This window comes from Cajanus cajan, chromosome 1, assembly GCF_000230855.2.
Source record: "Cajanus cajan strain Asha chromosome 1, NIPB_CcT2T_4, whole genome shotgun sequence".
NCBI lineage: Eukaryota > Viridiplantae > Streptophyta > Magnoliopsida > Fabales > Fabaceae > Cajanus > Cajanus cajan.
The window spans coordinates 73,593,409-73,602,731 of record NC_138517.1 but is presented as its reverse complement, the minus strand read 5'-3'; positions in this window follow the sequence as shown (position 1 = coordinate 73,602,731).

The following is a 9,323-nucleotide window of genomic DNA, read 5'->3' as shown; positions in this document are numbered from 1 at the left end:
AATGGGGGCAACAACAACAACCTTCATTCCAACCTTCTAGGAAATATCAGCCTCTATTCAAGCAGCAACAACAACAACCACCAGCACCTACACCTCCTCCTGCACAAAAGAGTGGACCTTCATTCGAGGAGATGATGCAACAGATGGCTGCACAAAATTTACACTTTCAACAATAACAGTTGCAGTTTCAGAGAAATATGGATGCCACTGTCCAAGATTTAAAGACTCAACTTGGCCAGTTAGCATCTCAGGTAAATCAGTTTCAATCTCAAGGTTCTGGCAAACTTCCTTCCCAAACAATTTTAAATCCAAAGGGGAATGTGAGTGCCATTACCTTGAGAAGTGGAAAAGAGTTACCACCAGTGCAGCAACAATCAGTTGTAGCACCAGTGGAATGTGATTCTTCCTTTGCAGGTGCAGCTGAAAATAATGATGCATCAAAGAGGAGATCAGAGATTCCACTCCCTTTCCAAATAGACCAGCAAAGAAGAGATTAAAAATTGATACCGAACTGCTGGATATGTTTAGCAAGGTGGAAGTCAACATTCCTCTCCTTGATGCCATCCGATAAATTCCAAAATATGCAAAGTTCCTTAAGGAATTATGTACTAATAAGAGGAAGTTGAAGGGTGATGAGAGAGTGAACATGGGAAGAAATGGTCTGTATTACTCCAGAAGAAAAATGTGTCTACCATTATTCCACATGATCTACTTCCTGATTTGCCACAAAAGTGCAAAGATCCAAGAACTTTTACTATCCCTTGTACTATAGGAGAAGAAATTTTTACTAATGCTATGCTGGATCTAGGTGCTTCAATAAATGTTATGCCTGCATCTGTTTTTAGATCATTACAGATTGGAGACTTGACTCCTACAGGTGTGAGCATTCAGTTGGCAAACAGGAGCATTGTGCAGCCACTTGGAGTAGTAGAGGATGTGCTGGTCAAAGTAGAAGATCTTCTCTTCCCTGCAGACTTCTACATTTTTGAGATGGAAGATGAGTCATCCAGTCATGCTACATTGATCCTTGGGAGACCATTCTTAAGGATAGCAAGGACAAAGATAGATGTGCATGCAGAGACTCTTTCTATGGAGTTTGGAGATAATCTGGTGCAATTTAATATTTTTGAGGCTATGAGACATCCAATAGAAAACCATTCTGTTTTTAGTTTGGATGTTATTGATTTATCATCTGATGATTGCAAAGATTTTGATGATAACCTACTTGCTAATTTTTCTGATTTTATTGACCCATCATGTACTTGTGATGATGATTCATCTATGTGTGCTATTTGTGCAGAAATTAGTGTTGCTATTTCAGGTATAGCAGATTTAGCCACATTAGTAGATGTTCCACCATCAGCATCTGAGACATCATCTCTATCTCTACCTTCTTCATTATCAGTACCATCTGTTAGAAAAGAATGACACAATCCAAGAGGGAGGGTGAATTGGATTCAATGACCCTTTAAAAATTTATCAGAGTACTTTGGATCTTAATTTCAATCAAAACTTTTCTATGACAGAATTTCCAAATGAAGCTCTTCTAAAGACTTGTTATGAAAATATGAATGCAATATGCTCACTTGATTACAACATAATGAGGTTCAACAATAATGTTCAATTACAGATTTAAACCATCAATATTCACATACACTTGTTAATCAAGTTTTATCTTCTTTAAAGTTCAACCAAGAAATTACACAAAGTAAAAGATAAGGTAGAAGAAGATTGCACAAGTCTTTTATACTGGTTCAGCCACTCCACATTGTAGACCCCTAAAATTGTCCGGGTCGGAAATAAAGCTCAAAGACTCTCAAAGACCGAAGGAAAGTCAGCCGGAAGGACTCCTAGAAGACCCTAGGATGATTCTTTGTAGGTCTAGGAGTCTTAGAGTAGCTTAGAATAAGGGTGTGTGAGGATTGGAGCTCAATACGCCCTCCCAGAGGTTCAGTACGACCGTATTGAGTCTTTTGAACTACAATACGGCCATACTGAAACCAATACGGCCGTATTGAAATCAATACGGCCGTATTGCAGTTCAAAAACTCAATACGGACCGTATTGACCTCCCAGGCCGTATTGCGCCTCAATCCTATAAATAGGACGTCATTGGCACGTCCTTCCACACTTTTTTCACACTTCTGGACCCTCGTGCTGAGTTTTCTTGGGTTTTTGAGCTATTCTCTGCCCTAGAAGTCTCTCCGAGAGCCGATCCGACGAAGTTCTTGAGTCATGAGCCATTAGCTTGAGACTCGAACAAGTCGAAGGGAAATCTCTTTGATTTCCATAGTAAAAATTATCTTTAGGGAAAGGAGCGAGCGGACGTGTAGTGGGAAGGAGAGCCAAAAAGCCTCCTAACGCTGTTTTGACATATATAAAAGCCCGCTTCGAAGGTTTCTTCTCCAAATCCTTTCTTTTACCGCTTTCTGATTGTTGCATTGCATGTTTAGAGCTTTCATCATGTAAATATTCCATTTATAATCGTTTATAATAAATAGGGGTAATGTAGTAATTTTACGCTGTTATTTATGAAATAATCCGTCATAGGGAACCCGAAAGGGGCGTTGTGGGGAGCTAACACCTTCCTCGCACGTAACCGACTCCCTTACCCGACTCTGGTTGTAATGGCCAAAGTTGATTTGTGAAAATCAATTGCCTTATATCTTTTTCCAATGTTTTGAGTAAAATATTGGTGGCGACTCCAAGAACCCTTCTTTTTGCGAAAACCACTAATCCATGGAGGGTCCCGTTTGGGATTAACATGGATTGGTGAGAATCATTTAACAAAATTGTTAGTTCGATGAGGTCTCAGTTTGAGAATAAGTCGTTCTAACAATCCACCACTTTTCAAACTTAAAAAGAGTCCGACCATAGTCGCGAATGCTAATGTCCGTTTCGGCGGGTGGCGACAGATGGCGACTCCACTGGGGAAGCCTCGAGAGTCAGTCCCATTTAGTGATGGATTATTTCTAAAATGATAGTTTAAAATTACTTCATTACCCCTCGCTTGTATGATAATATGTTTTACCTAATTGGCTTTAATAACTATTGGATGTTTAAATTTTCGCAATTTTTTGAAATATAAACTGCACACGAACCTTTGCACACAACAGTTCCCTCTATACCCGGGGGCATGAGTGGAAAGCCATAGGGAGTGGATGTTAGTACGGCCGGTTGTCGAATGGGTCTATAGGTGCCCGTAGACCGTTGTCGGAAAGCATCACTCAAGGTGAAAACCATGAACTCAAGTCCGACAGTGCGTTGGAGCTTTCCATCGACTTACGACGAGAGGGATTGGGTCCCTATAATGGGGGCACCTTAGGGGCCTTAGACCGGTGAGAACAGTTAGAACCTCCTTGAATATGCACTTGTCTGCAGGATACCCCTACCTCGTGATTCACTCGTGACTGTTTGTGGATGAGTGAATTGTTTGTGCATTGTTTATGTGACATTGTTTGAGCATACATTGCATTCTTTAAACATACAACATTCCCCTTTTAGAATAAGAATAAATAGGAATAAGAATCTTCCATTACATGGTGTTAACATCTACCTTCATCATATTCATGTAGGTAGTTTCCCTTTTCACCCAAAAAATACAAAAAACAAAATACCCAAAAAAAGGGTTATTTATCCAAACCAAGCAATATCATGCATCATCTTAGGAGCATCCTGAAAACATGATAATGCTTAGTTGAATAAACACAATGCATGCATATTCAACGCCATCATCTCACATCATGCATTCTTATCGAAGATCATGGAGGGATCTAGGTGCATTTCATAGTCACTCATTTGCATACATCTCTCCTAGTAATTCATTAATAAACATTAATAAAAAGAAAGAATTAATCGATGCGTATGTTCAGAATGGATCGCACGCCGTTTATTATTAAGTGTAAGCCAACAACCGCGCCAAGCGAACGCACATCAACTCCGTTGTTGGTAATCAAGACGAATAAAGGGGAAGGTCCGACACCGTTAAAGATCACTGCTCCAAGACCTTTTCCCTATGAATCAAATAAGGCTGTGCCATGGATATACGACATCCATTCTTCTGCCGACAGTGATATCTCTAACATCGCTGGACTTGGGGGCATGACTAGGAGTGGCAGGATCTACACTCCCGAAGATCTTCATGATAAAGCTCCCAAGAATAAAGGAAAGGAAAAAGAAAAAGAGAAAACCGAGGAAAATAAAGAATCCGAGGAGGAGACTGACGAGCTGTTAAAATATATCCGACAGAGCGAGTACTCCATCGTGGATCAACTTCATAGGACGCCAGCAAAGATTACTCTGTTGTCGTTGATCCTAAGCTCCGAACCGCATCGGCAAGCTCTGTTGAAAGTCTTGAACGAGGCGTACGTGTCGCACACTATCTCCCAAGACAAGTTTGAGGGGATTGTTAGTCACATCACGGCTAATGATCACCTCACTTTCACCGATGAAGAAATCCCCGCTGAGGGACCAAATCACAACAAGCCCTTGCATATCTCTGTAAAGTGCAAGAAATATCACATCGCTAAAGTCTTGGTGGATAATGGATCTTCCTTGAATGTGATGCCAAAAGGAACGTTTGATCAAGTGGCAATCAAGGGAATCCAAATGCGCCCGAGCAACATGATCGTCCGAGCTTTCGACGGTTCTAAAAGAGAAGTGGTGGGTGAAATCAATCTTCCAATTCAAATTGGACCCACCATCTTTAATGTTGAATTTCAAGTGATGGACATTACTCCCGCGTACAGCTGTCTCCTCGGCCGACCTTGGATTCATGATGCGAAAGCTGTTCCCTCTACGCTCCACCAGAAAGTCAAATTCATAGTGGGTGACAAGCTGGTGACCGTACAAGCCGAAGATGACATACTCATCAGCAAGCCATCTGCCATACCTTACGTGGATGCAGTAGAGGAAGCTCTAGAGACCGCCTTCCAAGCATTGGAGATTGCCAATGTCGAAACGTTTCCCCGAGAAATGAAGAAGGTAGCCTACATGCTCACCAAGAACGGATACTTGCCTGGACAAGGACTTGGCAAGGATTCCCAAGGAATTCCCGAGCTACCCATTATTAAGGATAATCCGGGGAAACAAGGGTTAGGATACAACCCTAATAAAGATCAAAGGACGAAGAGGAACCAAGATCCTTCTCGATGTTCTTTAAGCCAGATCTTTAGGAAGGTCGGTTCACAAGTGTCAAGGCCGGTCGTCGTCATCAAGTGCTCTTCTTCTTCCGATAGGGATGTATAGACCTAATGACTGTTAGAGATCACTCCTCGGGGACAGCCCGACCCCCGAGCCTCGATAGGGCACATGTTTCTTCTAGAAATATAATAAAATCGGTCTTTATTATTTCTTATTGCTTCTTTTATTGCTTACAATAAATTTCTAGACCACATTATTTTAACCCTGTTTGAATAAACATGAATGAAGTTAAAATCGTCTTAATAACAATAAACCCGCATCATTTTCATGCGAAAGTGTGTGATAACTTGGAGCATCATTCCTTGGCCTCGACAAGTGCCATCATGGATAAAAAAGGAATCCTTTAAGAACAAAAATCATAAAAACAAAAAAAGCTCGGCAGGAAACCCAAAAAGGGGGCTGCGCAAAAATAAGAGCAAAGAACCCGCTAGGAATCCCACGAAAGGGTGACCTAGGCAAAAATTAGGGTTGCAAAAATGAACAAAAACAAAGGTCCGCTGAGACGCCACAAAGGGGTGTTTCAGGCAAAAATAAGGACAATCAAAAAGCAAAAGAAATCCATGATGGTACCATGAGCTGAATTCAAAAAGAAAAGTTCAAGGGAAACTATCTAAGTTGTCGAATCACAATGTCAATAACACGACTTTCTTAACTTCATAAGTGTTTAATCGAACAAGCCTAAACACATAAGCCTACCTTGGCTAGCCATTCTTACAAAAACCATTTTCAAAACAATAATAATCCCCTCTAAAACACAAACTTTTGAACAAAAAATATCTTTCCTTTCTTTTCTCTTGTCCCAAACGATTTTAGAATAATCCAGTGGAAACATGGAGATATAGCGGTCAATAGGAGGGTTGATACGTCTTCTAAAGGAAGGGAAGGATCACTGGCTTGATGACACCAATCTCAATATAACACGCATCATTCCTCGGTTACAGAAGTCGGCAACGCACAGCCCGTCTAGAGGAATGGCAAAAATCCAAGCAAAGAAACGCATCGGTTAATTCTTTTGAAAAAATAAATCAAATAGAATTAGGTGCATCATACCGCATACATGCATACAGATGATAGGTGTACTGGAAGATCATTTATTCTCTGTTTATTAAAAAAAAAAAAAAAAAAAAAACTCAATACGCCCGTACTAGGTTCAGTACGCCCGTATTGAAATTAGGGTTACGAATGAATTTTTAACTCAATACGGGCGTACTGGGTTGAATACGCCCGTATTGGCCATAACGGTCACACCAATACGGGCATATTGAATTCAATACGGCCCGTATTGGCCCCTCATTTTGTACAATAACGGTAAGGTCAGTACGGCCGTACTGACCTACTTTTTTTTATATAAATACGTCCCTTCCCCCTCTCATTCTGCACAGCATTCTCATCCCTCTGCATACTTTGTCTGTGAGTGTGTCTGAGATTCCCCCAATTCCGAGAAATGGTCGAGTCATCAAGAAAGAGACAGAGGGTCCCCGCGCAACTCGAAATGACCGCGCGGCATCAAGAGAGGCTGGAGTTCCTTGAGTCGTTCATCTTCCAGTCGTCGAGGGTGCTCGACTTCAGCATCCTCCGGGCAATGGAATGGGAGGATGAGGTCAGAGGCTACATCGCCGCCATAGGATGGGGGTTCCTCCTTGATCCCCACCCTAAGATCTATCCGACCGCGACGAAGGAGTTTTTGGCTACCGTCGGCGTCACAGAGTCGACGAATAGTTTCAGCGCGACCGTCTACTCGGTGGACTTCTAGATGAAGGGAGGGTACCGCTCCCTGACACTGGACGAATTCAACGTCCAGGCTGGCTTCTTTCAGCGAGCCGATCAGTTGGAGTATCGGGACGCCATCTGCGAGTGCCCTGATCATCTGACCCCGACAGAGATGTGGAGAGAGCTCACGGGTCAGATGGATTACCACGCTGGAGTGAAGGGTACTCGGCTCCCGACTGCACTCCGGATTTGCCACAAGCTAATCACCGGCTCCATCCATGCCAGACCGAAGAGCCCAGAGTCAGTGACGCGGCAGGATCTACTGGCTCTTTACTGGATGGTCACCGGACAGAGGGCCAACCCCGGATTCTTTTTCCTCGAGCATATAAAGAATCTGGGGGAAAGAGAGGGTAGCGACGCTCGGCGAGGATACATTATGGTCTCCACGCTCCTTTCACGACTCGCCGAGACTTGGGGGTGCCCCGATGGCGTAGATGCGGGGGAATTGGCGCCCAAGCCTATCAATGCTGCCACCCTGCTCAACATGAAGATCATTGCCAGGGCAGGGAGGCAATATGTACGAGCGACCACCCATGACACCTTCAGCGAGCTCTTCGAGAACATCGAGCTCCCGGGTGATGTGGACCCGCAGCCAGAGGCCGACACCTCGCAGCAGGATAGGGCCTATTTTGATGCTTGTTTCGACGCGTTGCAGCAGAGCATCGACGCTCGATTCGACACTGCGCAGCACAGTATCGACGCCCTCAGACAGGATTTTGACAGCCTGTCAGTCTGGCTGCATCGTCGCTTCCCAGACCCTCCACAGGATCCGCCGGCAGAGGAGTGAAGACCGGCTATTTTTCTTGCTTTTTATTTATTTGATTGATCGGGCTGTGCCCCACTCTTTTCATTACCATTGTACAAATTTCATTCCATTTAATAAATGAAATTTTTCACTTTTGAATCCAAATTCTTTAGCACTTTAATTTCTGTACAGAAAAAGCCGAAATCGACAAAAAAAAAGGCAAAAATACAGAAAAAGCGACAAAAAAGGCAAAAATTCAGAAAATCCAACAATCGTACAGAATAACTGAGCCTGAAGAGGCTTGCCGAAATAATACTCCCCAGAGACATCTCAGCTTACACTCTTGGGACGAATTCTCAGTGAAAGCTATCAGAGCAAGATCAGCAAGATTCCCCAATGGAAGCATGATCATCCAAGCAAAATATCCGAGTCAAAGGACTTAGACTTCCTCAGTGGAAGATAGCTTTCCAACTCGAGCGATGAGTGAAGCTAAGCCTGAAGAGGCTTTCTAAATAATACTCTGGGATACATAAGATCTTCGATTCCCGTTCGCCTACTCAGAGGCACTCCTTCAAAAAGAGAAAATCTAAAAAGATTAATACCCATTCCCCAAGCGGAATTCGGTATTCAACCAAAAAAGCCGAACGTCAAGATAATCCGCCTAACAGAAGAGGCTAGTCAAAATCAATACGAGAAAATCCCCTAGCGGATAATAGCCTACGCAGAGGCAACAAAATCAAAAATCAAAAAGTCACCCGAATAAGGATGATCGGGATAATCCACCAACGTCGGAAGGACGACAGCCAATCATAAGGCATCGCTCACCTCAGAAAGAGCATCTTTGTGTCTACATCCCCAAGGAATCAGAATTTCCCCAGTGGGCACCAACTACGCAATGGAAAGTTGGGACACAAGAACCTATGAGTAACGGCACATCCCCTAGACGGATCCCTACGTTATCCAGCCCTCAGCGGCACCAAAATCAAAAACAACCGTCGAAGCAGCATCGTGGACTGTGGAGACAAAATCATCACAAACCCCTGGAGAGGGCAAACTCACGCTACCAAAGTGACCAGAAGCACGGAGGTATGCAACCCTGGGGAGGGCAAACCGCAGACCCTGGAGAGGGCAAACTCAAGCTGCCAAGGTGATTAGAAACACCGAGGTATGCACAAGCCTGGAGAGGCGACGACTAATACTCAGCTACCCCGTCGTCAGAAACACGGAGGTATGCAGCTGCCAACGTCGTCAGAAACACGGAGGCATGCAGACCCTGGAGAGGGCAAACTCACGCTACCGAGGTTGTCAGAAACACCGAGGTATGCACGAGCCTGGAGAGGCGACGACTAATACTCAGCTACCCCGTCGTCAGAAACACGGAGGTATGCAGCTGCCAACGTCGTCAGAAACACGGAGGCATGCAGACCCTGGAGAGGGCAAACTCACGCTACCGAGGTTGTTAGAAACACTGAGGTATGCACGAGCCTGGAGAGGCAACGACTAATACTCTGCTACCCCGTCGTCAGAAACACGGAGGTATGCAGCTGCCAACGTCGTCAGAAACACGGAGGCATGCAGACCCTGGAGAGGGCAAACTCACGCTACC